Source organism: Schistocerca cancellata, chromosome 6 (genome assembly GCF_023864275.1).
Source record: "Schistocerca cancellata isolate TAMUIC-IGC-003103 chromosome 6, iqSchCanc2.1, whole genome shotgun sequence".
Lineage (NCBI taxonomy): Eukaryota > Metazoa > Arthropoda > Insecta > Orthoptera > Acrididae > Schistocerca > Schistocerca cancellata.
This window is the reverse complement of record NC_064631.1, coordinates 504,463,888-504,472,602: the sequence shown is the minus strand read 5'-3', so window position 1 is coordinate 504,472,602 and position 8,715 is coordinate 504,463,888. Positions and strand designations below refer to the sequence as shown.

Below are 8,715 nucleotides of genomic sequence, written 5' to 3'. Positions count from 1 at the left end.
ACTCTTCTTCCTCTTTTTCCGGGCCCCTCTGCGTATACCCCCGTGGTGTGTGCCCACCAATGCCTTTGGCTCGATTTGTCACAGGGTCCGAAGGACTCAGTCCCTCCTGAGGCTCTCCACCGCCACTTTCTTTCAATCCTTTCCGCGTTTCAAGGCTCTGACGTTGTCTATACTGACGGTTCGATGGTTGCTGGTCTTGTCGGTCATGCTCTTACTCTAGGGGATCATTATGAACAACATTCATTGCTGGCTGGCTGTTGTGTTTTCACTGCCGAGCTGGTCGACATCTCTCGTCGCGCCCTAGAATATATCTGCTCCTGCTCACGTGAGTCCTTCATTATCTGTAATGACTCCCTGAGCGGTTTACGAGCCAGTGTTTTCCTCGCTCCCATCTGGTGCTGGCTATCCAGGAGTCCCTCCATACTCCTGCCCGTTGCGGCCGCCCTGTGGTCTTTGTGTGGACTCTGGGTCATGTCGGCATCCCGGGAAATGAATGTGTTGACACGCTGGCCAAACAGGCTGTCGGTGCACCAGCCTTGGAGAACGGCCTTTCGGAGAGTGACCTCAGGTCAGTTTTGTGGCAGAAGGTACTTAGCAGTTGGGGTGAAGAACGGCGCACGCTGCCCTCACCCAACAAACTTCAGGCCGTCAAGGAGACTACTGGTGTGTGGCGCTCCTCCTTGCGAACCTTCCGCAAGGAGTCTGGTGTCCTCTGCCGGCTGCGCATTGGCCACAACTGGATAACACACAGCTATTACGCCGCGAGGACCCACCTTTGTCGCTGCGGGTCAGCTTTGACGGTGGTCCAAAATTTGTTGCACTGCTCACTTTTAACTCCGCTCAGGCAGACGTTTGCACTGCCTGATACGCTTCCTGCACTTTTATCAGATAACGTTGCGATGGGAGATTTAGTTTTGAGTTTTATTCGTGCAGGGGGTTTTTATCGCTTGATCTAAGTGTTTGTCCTTTTTTGTGTTGAGTCTGGCCTTTGGCCTACGATTTTAGACTGGTGTTTTTAGCGCGTTTCTTGGTGGTTGGCTTTTACTTTTTTGTTTCTATGATCGGCCAACCACTGTCACACTTGGTGTGATTTTAATTCCTTTTTTTCTGGTCTCTGTGTCTTTCTTGTCCTGTGTTGTCTCTTGTCATCTCCATTGTTTGTTATTTGTTCTTATTCTTTGTGCGTGTTTCAAGTTCGTGGGAAAAGGGACCGATGGCCCTAGTAGTTTGGTCCCTTCGATCCCAAAACCAACCATCCTTTTTGTCCTGAAACAGTCGAAGTCAGGTGACACTAATTAAAAAATAACTGATTTCTTTTGCATAAATGAATAGTGTTCATTCTAGCTGCGTTTAATTGTAGAACAGGCACCCTAACTTCGAATATTTAATGTGCACTGTAGGGAATTCACTTCATTTTCCTCACAATTGATTTATAAGAATTGCTGCCGTTTGTATTGAACACAGTGGTGAAATCATAGTGTAACTAGCAGTTCGTCGGTTTATGGTTGCACAAGCGAACACTAGCTTGTGTAAATGTGGCAGGCACTTTGTCGATCCCCAGCAGGTCACAACCCCTCTCGAACAACAAGCCTAAACAGTTCATTGCACGCAAGATTTTGAAGCACCACGCAACATTTTATAAGGTCTTTCGGAAATTGTGTGTTGTAAAAAGATATAATTTTGCAGGTATATGTACCTCTTGTATGCAAAATATGTTGCAAATAATATCACAAGTAATAAATTAAAACTCCATAACTGATGCTGCAGTTTTACTGCATGTACAGCGAAAATGTGAGCGATAGGCGTGGATATCAGCGAGAAAGAGTTTCGTGAAGATTTGAAATACAGTGTACAGTTTGTGGGAAATAGCTAAGTGCTCTCCTACTCAAATATGGGATGAATAGTGTCTGGATTCTTGTATTCCTTCCACGACTTCAAAAGCTGCGTCAAACCAACCATATACCCCCAGTTTCAAACTGACTTTTTGTGTTAAACATGCGATTTCACTTTGTAATAATTAGGTCACACAGTATTTGAAATTTTTAAGCCCGTGCACCAGCTGTGTGAAATACTGAAAGTCAAATTTTTGTTGGACCCAGAAGCCTGTTGATAGGCACCCTGCAACTGGAACTTTGCTCAAAGTCAGCCGTTGAGTAATGTACGTACCTTACGAGGCCCTTTGTGTACTGCGAATAATTAGGATACACCTAGCTTTGGAAGGACGAAAGAATGCTACGTTCGGACGTTGAGTCGAAATATATTGACATACTGACTGAACATGTCAAGGGGATTTTCAAAATCCCTAACAAAATAATTAATATTATTAGGCACGTCTAAAATTCATAAAGTTTTTTCCATAGCGGCTGACTTTCTCTCACTTTGTCCAACGTGTTTCATTCCTCTCACCTCATTTTTTTAAATTCAGTGCAAAAGCTTTGTTTCTGCTTTAGTGCTCTGAATTTCAAAAACGGTAAAATATCTACTTTGGGTACCGTTTCTATCAAGCTAACACTGGTATCTTGTATCAGAAATACTGTAATAATAGCCTTAGATGGTTGCAGTCTTCTGTAAGTGCTGTCGGTTTTAAGTGGTTTGCCACGCAAGTATGGATGCTTAAAATAAGTGCAGTATAACGTCTACATGTTACTATCTTGTTACTGCGCTATTAGGAAACTTTTTGTTCTCATTGAAATATGCAGTGTATCTATAGTGATAATTTTTTGTGCGGTATTGACATTTTAACAAGTTTGTATTATAATTATTATTAACGTTAACTTCGATAACACCGATTACATGTAATGATGCTCAAAAACAAAATAAAACATTTGTATTTACATTTGTCGTATTGGGAAAAATAAGAACCTCTGCATGCCAGTTTTAGTGGCTCTTAATCTGCAGCAGACATACTAACCCAGGCGGGTGACAGCGTACATACAATTATTACTACGCGGCGATTTAAGTCACAGTTTGGTGGGAAAAAAAGCAGCTTTATGCTTACCATACATTTAGACATCTGTGTGGAAGTTTATTAATGTTACTTTTACGCTGGCATCAAGCTTGGACTTCAGAGTCTTCACATGCATAAACCATGACGGCGGAACGGGAGACGATCAAAATGTAACGCATTACCCGTTAAAGGGGAAAGAAACAGAATACTTCACATCATATTTAACATAGCTGACAGTCGTATCTTCGTGTACAAGCCGTTTACTCGTAATCACGGCTCGTTGGTCTAGGGGTATGATTCTCGCTTCGGGTGCGAGAGGTCCCGGGTTCAAATCCCGGACGAGCCCTGAAAATTTTTATCTTTTAAGATTCCGTTTTTAATTGACATATTTATTACGTATATACACTTCTTTCGTCTTATGATTAGTTTCTAAATTAGTCCACAGGAAACTAACGAAATTATAGTTGTTGATAAAATGTATATCTGATGTGTGCAAGTTTTAACAGTGTGAATAAAATAAGACAGCGTCATAATTTCACCGGATTAATGATTCAAGCTAAATATAGACATATGACCACATAACGCTTCCCGCTACCACATATTTATCTTGTGGAGGGCACATTATTTTTAAAAGAAGATTCAAAAATACATGCCTAAATCGCGGTCGTTTACCTGTTCTTTGTAAACTTCAGCCGGGAACATTGGTGATGTTTTACGACATAGCACTGAAGAGTTGCACCGGCTCGATAGCGACATTGATGTAGTAATATTACTTTAGTGTAAATTCATATGTACGTAGAAGTGCGTGTCCCATAAATAATTCTTATTCAACTAGTTACCTATGGTCGGAGTTAAACATAAAGAAAATAAAGAAGCCACTCATTCATTTGTTAAGAATGGGACGTGGAATAAGGTTTCCAGCTATAATTCCATAGTAAAAGCGGCCTGTAAACCCAGCAGTTGTTTTTTGAAAGTCCGTAATTAAGTTGTTGCATAACTACTAATAATTCATTTTAGAGAAGACAGTTTATTGACATCTATTTTGCAATGATATCCACATGGCGTGCAAATTATCACGAAACACTACAAAATGTGTGGATTGCATTAAGAGCAATAGCAACTATCATAATATTCCAAAATGTTTTTGCTATGTATTCATTGCACATTTCCACTTAATTATTTCGATACTGCCACAGGATGGCTCACTTAATGATAGGGCATTTCCTAGATCGATTTGAAGCATAGTTCGGAATTCAGTCTATTAGATGCGCATATTGAAAAACATGGCATTTCAGTACAATTTTTCTCTTATCTTCTGAGTCTGTGCATATGTAAGTTATTGCAGCATTTAATTTGCTCTGTTTTTTGCACAGCCGTTTGTTTGTTGGAACAGGCCTTTCTTGTATGACACAGTACGTTTTTAATATCCGCGTATGGTCTCTTAAGAAAGTCGTCCAACTACACATTTTTCATTCGGTTCACATAACTTGTTGACTCCTTACGTAATGTTTACTCAATTCTGTACGTAAGGTAATTTCTCAGGTTTCTGCCAAACGACACTGAAAGATTTCACTTTGTATCTTTGACATCGTTCAGTAAGAAAGTGAATTAAGAAACATTAAGAGTAAAAGATCCTCTTTTTTTTTTTCAGTCAGTTTTCCTAATACAGCCACATTTTACTTTTATGACATTAACGCTCTATGCTCGTTTTATCCGCCCATAGTTAGACAGTTGTTCGAACTGGCTACATTTATTCTAAAACACAACATGAGAGAGCTCTTGATCTCTAGAGACTCGCTCTCCCCCGAGACGAGCCTTTACTTCCATGTGGGTAGTGATCGCAAGCGATTCCTCTCCGTGTAACAAAAAAATTGTAATCCATGTACTGGAGCGTTGATTTCATAAAAGAATCAACTATCGGGACTTATAAATTTGATAGATAGCATGAAGTGATTATATAACTTGAGTCAAGGGCTGTTGCGTGCACCACTTCGCAACTATTTATATCTGAATAGAACACCATGCATTTCATTGCGGCGGAGAAAACAAAAATTTCTTAACAAAAGAGTACCTTCACGGTAAAGAAAACAATTACCACGTTCTTGTTGGCAGATCGAGGTGTTCGGTATGCGACAGCTGTTTTGACGTCATTGGACTATTGTAGGCATTATTTTTTAGCGTGGAACATTGCTAATACATAGCAACATGAGCGTCGTTGGTTTTATGAATACTTCTTTGCTTTAGATGCATAGTGTATCCATAAAGGACAAGATTCCGTCACCCGAATTTCATCTTACAGGGCGCATTTTGTTAAAGGTATAGACGGGACCAAGTAGTAGTCTATTGGCTTGTACGACATCTTCGCTGGTTCCCATAAGCTGGGAACTTGTTCCCAATGAAAAATGACGGAAGTCGATCTGAGTGGGAAGGGTCAGGGAGGCTGAATCGTTTCTCCTGAAACGTCTAAACCAAGTGCTTAAGATAGCACAATGTGGAATGTTTACGCAAAATACTAAAACATTCCCTTGTGCCGGATAGACAAGTATAACTTTCGAATACTGCTCGCTGCTTTTGAGGTTTCTCTCGCGATGTCTGATAAAACAGTGCTGCAAAACTTACCATAGAAAATCATACTATTGACCCTAGCATATGTATATAAAATGCATAGATGTTGCAGCTTTCACGCCTTTAATCTGAAGAGTTACTCTATTTAATGGCCTGAAAGATGGGCAACGAATCATTACTTCTTGCACCTCAAATTTACATCCGACTGCCTAATCTCTTGCCATTTTTTGTAATGACACAAGTTGCGCCTCCCTAGGAGAACATAAATTTCAAAGAACATTTCTCTCACCATATAACCAAAGAGAAAAAAAACGTACCTCACACTTGAATGAATTGTAAAATTAACAGTAATCTAATACTTCGAAAATTGTTTCCAGCCAATCAATTAAATACTCCCACCACTTAAAAAGAATTCTTGAAGACTAAAGTTTAAAGTACATTCTGAAACAGTAAACACACTGTGCGCGTCGTAGTATATATCTTTTCATGTAAAACTGTTTAGTTCCATGTCAGTGTTAATTAATCTGACTTGGCGCAATAAGATATTAACATGTGTTTCAAAAGAATAAAGGAAATGAATGATGCATTACAATATAATTCATGTCCTCATTATTCTTGTCGACAGCTTCTGGAAGTTCCCTAGTGGTCAATTGATTATTGCGTTGTCGACATTGCTTACGCCTCCTCTGACCAGGTATTCCATCCGCTGGCGGCTCGCTACATAACAGAAAACACCATCAACAGTTAATAAAATGATTTTCTCCAACTTTCATCTGTAATGCCATCACTTATCAATATTTTTAAGGCATCGTCAGCAACGTCGCAGCTACTATATGCTCGTCCTACAGAACTAACGTCCACCCATCTTTCGATGATTTCTTCTGCAGTCCGACCCACACGCCTTCCCTGTTAAGAACTTAACGGTGTTCCTCTACTGTAAAAGCTACAGTGAAATTAGTGGCATTATACGAATCCAACAGGTGCAACAAATGTTTCTCAGGTTAACAGAGCGATTAATTGAAAAGTAATTTGCTAGTGGAAACATAGCTGTATTGGCACTCGTTTGATACAAAAACAAAGCTAAACCCATGCTAATCTTAAATTCTAGTTGCAGCAGTTACTCACAGTCATAGTTACACGTAATAGCCAACTAGTCAGGGCGCTAATGACCATTGAAGTTGTGCGCCCTAAAACCACAAAAAAAAGTAATAGCCAACATATGGTAACCAACCGAACTCGTTACCAAAAAGATTACCAAACGGTTTCTGTGACAGAATGCTCGCTCAAATATTACACAGTTTCGATCACTATAAATGTTCAGTTTGTGGTCACGGCTTGTATAAGATGCCACGCGGACTTCGGTTACTCAAGTCAGTTCTTTCACTTTCGCATTCACTTTTCTGCACTCCGTGTTTAGATTTTAATCACTATTCTGCAAAATTCACACCTAATCAGAGCTCCTTAACACCTGCATCCGAAGGTGGTGATCGTTGAGCGCCGAACTCACTCTAGTCTTCACAAAGCAATGCTTTAGTCCACAAAATTCGTGCGTACGTACTGCCCTCTGTTTCGCTGATACACATCATGGCTAATCCGATATTAGTATTAAACGGCGCAATGCTACGTCGGTTGCATTTAACCAATCACAACCTAATAGCTTTATGAAGAATTTACTAAATGAAAAAATTTAGAGACTTCACGAATATCAAAACAACCCCCTCTTTATCGTAAAGTTTTAGTTTTCCCAGTCCCATAACTGGCTAGTTAAGTTACAAAATTCCCCCGATATTATTATTCACTTTCTCTGTACAATCAAAATTCTCACGTTAACGTTTAATCATTTAACAGATATTACAATATTCATATGCTATATTACTTTCCATTCACACAGTCATTAACATTAATAAATAAATTAGCAGTAGTTCACGACAGTCGTAATAGTTACAACAACTACTACTACTACTACTATAGTTTAGTATGCAAAATGTGTTCTAACTCTTTGATAATTTCGTAGTCCTTAATCAGCTGACACCTTTCGGCCACAGTTGTAACTACTTGCAGTTAGCCACTTAACACCGGCGCGATACGAAGTGCTACGCCTCAGGGTCTAGGAATACTACTGTAAAGGGGGAAACAAGAAAGAGCATTTATGGTTGGTATAATCGCACTATTACTTGCCCTACATTGCAGAAGCTCTCCGCGTGTACTTGATAGTAGTAGCGTGAAGTCGAAGGCCATGTGTTCGTTACCCTAGAGTAAGGCAGCGGTATAGGGTGAAGTTGCAAACAGCAGATAGTTTAGAATTCTATCCAAATTATATTTGTGTACTAAGATTGCTGAATCTACTATTACATTAATTATTAACACAGTAACGTGTGAATTAAGCTGAAACTTATTTGTATTAGAAACTGATTTAAAACTGTAAAATGAATCGTGCAAGAACCCGCCACTGGTCACCTCATTTTAACACAACTGCATGTTGTGTGTCGTTCTACTCATTACTAGGCCCTGCGCGCAATACATCATCGTCACAATGAAATAATGAACTCTGACTACGCCTGCTTATGTCTGATAAATGAGGATCGCCTAACCATGGAAGAAGTTGTAGCAAAAACGGTTCACAAATGTAAGTAGATTTAATTGTTACCAAACTTTTATTCGGTTTTAAAAAAGCAACGTACCTTCTGAAGCGTCACTCTTAAAAACAAGCAGAAAACTAACATGAAAAAGTGAAACAAATTTTGTTGGACTTTGATTGAAATCCTTACGAAGCAAAGGAAAAATACTCTTCACGTGGTCAGCTTGCATTTTCAAATTAACAAGAGAAATAAAACGCTGAACTCGCCATTCTACATGTACTGATGAACTACATAAATGCGAACTGCTGACAATACGGACTGTTACTGCAAAAGTGATACTTAAAATCTTCAAACTTCGGTCAGCATGGGACAAGTCAGGAAGCGAACGCCTTAAAATTCCCTGTTCGCCGTTCAAAGGTGAACACCTCGCTCAAACTCCCTTCAAGGGGCAACGGCACGCTTGTTGCAAATGTGATGAAACGTGGATCTGTATTTAAGCTTAAAATTGAGGAGAACGCTGATGAAATTTGTCATTGTGTACAAATATACGCCGCGCAAAGTGGCTGCGCTGTTTGAGGCTCCATGTCACGAGGTTAGAGTCCTCCTTCGGGCATGGTTGAATGT

At 39.8% G+C, this 8,715-nt stretch overlaps 1 non-coding gene across 1 annotated transcript; it reads left to right on the top strand.

Moving 5' to 3' along the window:
- Positions 1-3,221: 3,221 nt before the first annotated feature.
- On the top strand, positions 3,222-3,293 carry Trnap-cgg (transfer RNA proline (anticodon CGG)). The gene has a single exon. It is a non-coding gene; the product is annotated as a tRNA-Pro (tRNA).
- The last annotated feature ends 5,422 nt before the right edge of the window (positions 3,294-8,715 follow it).